At 49.3% G+C, this 6000-nt stretch overlaps 1 protein-coding gene across 11 annotated transcripts in view; it reads left to right on the top strand.

The window, feature by feature from the left end:
* The first annotated feature begins 283 nt into the window (after positions 1-283).
* BCAS1 (breast carcinoma amplified sequence 1) overlaps positions 284-6000 on the top strand; it is a 128585-nt gene continuing 122868 nt past the window's right edge. For all 11 annotated transcript variants that reach the window (XM_031656856.1, XM_031656854.1, XM_009215919.3 and 8 more), the window contains exon 1: positions 284-681. The gene's annotated coding sequence lies outside the window, so the exon portion shown is untranslated. The remainder of the gene's footprint in view (positions 682-6000) is intronic.

The raw sequence follows: 6000 nt of genomic DNA, 5'->3' as shown, positions 1-6000 counted from the left end.
AGTCTGTCGAATTTCTGGCCTGCAAAGAAAAAGCATGCCCTTTCCAACACCACGGTATGTCTCCAGAGCAGTAAACCAACCTGAGGTGACCTGATTTCTGGTGTCCAAACCCCTTTGGGAGTAAGGTTTACACGACTAGGGGTAGTCGAGTGGATGAGAAGCTATTTCCTTCCAGTTAGGTGGTTAGGTGGTGGTGGAGGTGGTGTTCTGAAGTAAATGAAGGTAAAAGGCAGACGGAACTGCAAAATCTCACAGAACGTGTTTTCCCTGCTCTGACCATGACCTACGGTTACTGGGGAAGGAAACTGCCTACCCAGGTCAACCCGGCAGCCTCAGTGGGTGAGGGGCACTGGATAGAATACTTGGGGTGCCAGGGAGGCATTAATGCCAGAGGAGTCAGGTGCTCAGTTTTTATTGGAGTTGGGAGGGCAGCCCCACATCAGGAAGAGAACCTGTTTCTGCAGGACGGTCGGCGGAGAAGGGAGGACTCCACCCAGGCTTGTGTTTGCCCTGCTCTGTGTATTCAGCCAGCAGGCTCTGCACAAGGAAGCAAAGTGCAGGGAGCCAGGCTCCACCAACAGCTCAGCACTGGACAGCACGCACTGGAGACCCAGGACCCTGTGCAGGAGCAGCTCCAGGGGACACCAGGGGACTGAAGATACTCCCACAGGGGCTCAGCAGGTAACTGCTTTCAGATCCTTTAGGCATGGCTGGAGAGTTTGCTGTTAGTGGTAGACGGTGTCATATAGAGGCCAGGGGTCAGAGAGGGTCAAGTTTGATCCCAGCTCTGCCTTCTGTTCACTGTGTGGCCTTGGATGTGTGTAAGCCTCAGTTTCGCTATCTGTGTAATGAACACAAAGATGGCACTCATCTCAAAGTTCTTAGCTTTACAAGGAGCAAATGACAATGTGGTCAGTGTCAGGCACATAGCCACATAAATAGCTCCTATTTGGTGGAACCATTGAGGGTCTTTTCAAGCACAGGACTTGGGGAGAAGTCAGTGGATGGAGGGATAGGCTGTGTGATTTGGGGATCCATCAGGGCAAGAATCCCCCACAGCTGAGTGGAATCTGAGCCTTCACCTTAGGCATTGCCTAAATAAGTAGGGAGATAAGAAAAAGGACTTGTGGACTGCCTTTTGTGAATCTTATTTCATGCTCAAGACCACCCTGTGAGACAGCTGCTGATTCAAATCCCGGCTGCAGGACCTCTGATGTTTACATGTCCCCCTGAACCAGTTTCCTGCCTGGAAGAGTCATTGCGATTAGAATGCAGGTGCTCTGGAGCCACACGGCCAGATACCAGCTCCAGCTCCACCCCGGGCTGGTTGGGTGCCCTGGAGCAGGTTCCCTCAGCCCTCTGGGCCTCAGTTTCCTCATCTGTAAAATGAACCTAATAACAGTACTGAGATCAAAGGGCTGAGAGGACTACTGTACGTAAATACCTATGCAGTTAGTAACTCTTAGCTGTGGTTCTTGTTTTTGCTGTTACCATCATCTCCATTTTACAACTAGGAACATGAGGCTGGGTGAAGAGGGACCTGGACCTGGTTCCAAGGTCTCATGGAAAGGACGCTGTGGAACTGGAGTCCAGTCGGGCCTGGGATGAGGGTGCAGCCAGTGAGACTGTCACCTTGGGCAGGAAATTTAAGGGATGCCCAAAAACTCTGTCATGGAGATAAATGGTATGTTAACACAATGTTTTTTTTGTTTTGTTTTGTTTTGTTTTTTTTGAGACGGAGTCTCGCTCTGTCGCCCAGGCTGGAGTGCAGCAGCGCGATCTCCGCTCACTGCAAGCTCCGCCGCCTCCTGGGTTCACGCCATTCTCCTGCCTCAGCCTCCCTAGAAGCTGGGACTACATGCGCCCGCCACCACGCCCGGCTAATTTTTTTTTGTATTTTCAGTAGAGACGGGGTTTCACCATGTTAGCCAGGATGGTCTCAATCTCCTGACCTTGTGATCCATCCGCCTCGGCCTCCCAAAGTGCTGGGATTACAGGCATGAGCCACCGCGCCCGGCCCACACAACATTTTTAGAAGTCAAAATTAGTGGCGAGACACCCATGATGAACAAACTACGAACATGTTAGGGAAAGATAAGATCAGGAACAGCGTTAATTTTGATTTTCATAAATTTCATGTTAAAATACTATTCATCTCCATGACTGAGCTTTTCGGCGTCCCTTACATTGCTCCCCCCAAATCCAGGGTCTGATCCACCTCAGCCTTGTGGGGATCCTGAGCGGATCGCAGCGGCTTCAGATCCTGGGTGTATATACTCAGGGTCTGCAGAGGGCGCTTCCTCCTGAATAAAGACGACAGACGGGGCGGGGCATGCTAAAGTAGCTTTTCATTTAAGCCAGGGTGGGGGAACAAACCAATGTCCCAAATCATAGAAGATTCTTTTTTTCCAAAGAGTTCTGGAACGTAGAAGGGTTTTGATTTTAGGAAAAAGGCATGGACTTTGGGAAAAGCAACGGGCCCGTTAAAGCCCATGGGTTCTGCCTGCTTTACCATGACCAGAGACGTGGAGGGAGAGGAACTGAAAAAGGCTTCGGGTTAGGGGCGGAGGGACCTTTGCACCATGCAGGCCCATCTGTCCTGCTCGAGTATTAGATGTGAGTTGATTGTCTCTGTGTCTGCAGCTTCTCTTCAAGCCAAGTGCCCTGCCATGAAGCGGTTCAGGATTTAAGTGCCTGAGTCACATAGACCCAGGTTCAAACCCCAGGTGTGCCTCTCTGTAGCTTTCTGACTGCTATTCTTGGGCAGGTAGGACTAGCAAGGTGCCTACTCTCGTGGAGGTGCCATTCGTGAGAGGAGGGGATGCATTGCTCAGCCTTGGTTTCTTTGTCTGTGCAATCAGGGAATAATGGGATTTATTCTGCCAGTGAGCACCTGGGAGATAAAATGCAGGGAGGTGCTCACTCTCTGCTGTCGATTCTGCACCGGAGATGGTTGCCCTCCTGCATTTTGTGCCCTGCTATGCTCACCCTGGTGCTGCCTGGCACATAGTAAGCTTCCAATTAACATTACCTGCGATTATCATGCATTTAAAAATGTTTGGTGGCCGGGCGCAGTGGCTCATGCCTGTAATCCCAGCACTTTGGGAGGCCGAGGCAGGCAGATCACAAGGTCAGGAGATCGAGACCATCCTGGCTAACACGGTGAAACCCCGTCTCTACTAAAAACACAAAAAATTAGCCGGGCGTGGTGGCGGGCGCCTGTAGTCCCAGCTACTCAGGAGGCTGAGGCAGAAGAATGGCATGATCCCGGGAGGCAGAGCTTGCAGTGAGCCGAGATGGCGCCACTGCACTCCAGCCAGGGGGACAGAGCGAGACTCCGTCTCAAAAAAAAAAAAAAAATTGTTTGGTGCAATAATAAGACTATGAGAGTGAGCTCTAAGATTTTTGGGATTACCACCCATTTGTGCAAACATGATTAAGTACTCCAAGAGCAAAACATCAATCACCAAGCAGCCCTAAAACACCCAAGGTAATTTCGATAAAGGCACCGCTGCCCCCGGACCCACAAAGTTCCATACCAGGAATCAGGGCTTCAGCAGTACAGTGATGACTGGATTTCAGTCGCCTATGTCCCCTTGTGCAGGAGGCAACCTGTAGCACTGTACATGGCACTCCTGGTAATAGCTACCGTGTTCCTAGCACCGTGCGAGCACACACAAGGAGCTGCAGGACTGTGGGGCAGGCAAAGCGGGTCTGTTCTTTCCTCCTGCAAGGTCTTTACTGACCTTGGGGGCAGAGGGCTGGTTCTGCTGGGTGTGCCAGCCTCGCCATGTCGGCATCACCCTCAGCTGAGCGATGAGGAGGGCCCCTGGGTTACCTACATTCCATTGCATTGATCGAAGGTGTTGCTTGTTTACTTGGTGACTAATTCTGTCACCATTCCACCCTTCAAAACCACCTTCCCTTCCATTTAACAGTCATCTAGCTGCCTGCTGGCAATGACATTTCAGAAGTGCTTTCTCCAGGCCAGCTTTCATGGGGTTTGGCGTTTGGCCTGTTTCCAGGAGGAGGGCCTACTGTTAATCTGTAACTACAAGGAGGCGACATGGAACATCTATCACTGCGTAGAAGAGGAGGGATTTGAGGGCAGCTTCCGTGAGGCCGATTCACTCATGGATCAGAACACAGAGCTAACTCAATTATAACAATAATAAGCTAAATGAATAACATTAGCAATAACTAACATTTACTTACCTGAGTACTGCCAAGCCCTGGTGCTATATCCTTACAGTGATTATCAATGACTCTTCAATTATTCAATCCTCACTTTATTTTATTTATTTATTTATTGAGACAGAGTCTTGTTCTGTTGCTCAGGCTGGAATGCAGTGGTGCGATCTCAGCTCACTGCAACCTCCGCCTCCCGGGTTCAAGCGATTCTCCTGCCTCAGTCTCCCGAATAGCTGGGATTACAGGCATTATGCCTCCACATCTGGCTAATTTTTGTATTTTTAGCAGAGACAGGGTTGTGCCATGTTGGCCAGGATTGTCTCCAACTCCTGACCTCAAGTGATCCACCCACCTCAGCCTCCCAAAGTGCTGGGATTACAGGCATGAGCCACAGCGCCCAGCCTAATCCTCACTTTAGATTGTACCATATATATTCCTTGCCTAGTTATAATTTTCTCGTTTCAAGAATGAATATACAAGAAATATTTTATATTCCATGTTCTATTGTATTACATATAAATAGTTCATAAAATTATAACATCACTTATACAGCAGAAGAGATAGTATAAAGTATAGAAAGTAGAAAGTTAAGAGTCTAAACTCTCGACTTGAGTTTGCGAGGTTTAAGTCCTGATTCTCCCACTTACTAGAAGATGCTCTGTATTAGTCAGCTTGGGCTGCGGTAACCAAAATACCATAGACTAGGTGGCTTAAACAACAGTCATTTGTTTTCTTACAGTTCTGGAGGTTGGAAGTCCAAGATCAAGGTTCTGGCTGATGCATTCTTGGTGAGACCATTCTTCCTGGCTAGCCAACAGCTGCCTTCTTGCTGTGTCCTCACACCGTTGAGAGAGAGAGAGAAAGTGCTCTTTGATGTCTCTTTTTATAATGACACTAATTCTATCAGATGAAGGTCCACCCTTCTGATTTCATTTAGCCTTGATTCCTTAGAGGCCATATGTCCAAGTGCAGTCATATTGCACGTTAGGGTTTCAACACGAATCCAACACGAATCCATAGCATGATCTTAAGTGAGGAGCTTGAGTACCCTGGGCTCAGGTTCTGCATCTGTAAAATGGGGACAATAAAGATGCCTGCCTCATAGGGCTCTGATGAGGATGTAGAGTTAACATAGAGACGCGTTCAGAGCAATGCCTGGCATAAGGTGGGCACTACAGAAATGTTAGCTGTTATTACTGCTAATGTATGGCCCATTTTATTTACTGCTTATACGAACAGCTTATCTCTATTCCTCAACTGCTGTGCACCAGCCACCCAGTCATACAACACATGGGCCACACCCTTCTAATCTTCACAGGAGCTCCATGCAAGGAATCTATTATGGTCCTTCCTTCCACCCCTTCCTTCTCAGACAAGGAGCCGGGCTTACGCACATGGCCAGTGTGAGCCAGAGGGGAGCCCACGCAGAGGGCTTGCGCTATTTCACCACCACGGATGAATTTGCTCACGTGCTTTTCAGAAATGCAGATCCCTAGGTGACACCTGGCTGTCAACATAAGGAGAAAATCCCCAAGTCCGGGAGCTAGACCAGGGTCTCTTAATACCAGCACAAGCGACCCTCAGCAAAGCAGGCAATTCTTCACTGGGGGAAGGGGGCGGTCCTGGGCATTGCAGCACCATCCCCAGCCTCTACCCACCGGATGCCAGTGCACGCCCCCCAAAGCTGAACCGTGACAATCAAAACTGCAAGCAGGCATTTCCAAATGCCCCTTGGGGGCAGAAATCGCTCCTGGCTCCAGAAACACTGTGCTCCACTTACTGTGAGGGAGAAACAAAGAACAGCACATT

This window comes from Papio anubis, chromosome 16 (assembly GCF_008728515.1).
Source record: "Papio anubis isolate 15944 chromosome 16, Panubis1.0, whole genome shotgun sequence".
Lineage (NCBI taxonomy): Eukaryota > Metazoa > Chordata > Mammalia > Primates > Cercopithecidae > Papio > Papio anubis.
Note: the sequence above shows the minus strand (reverse complement) of the source record. Positions and strands in the feature narration are given on the sequence as shown.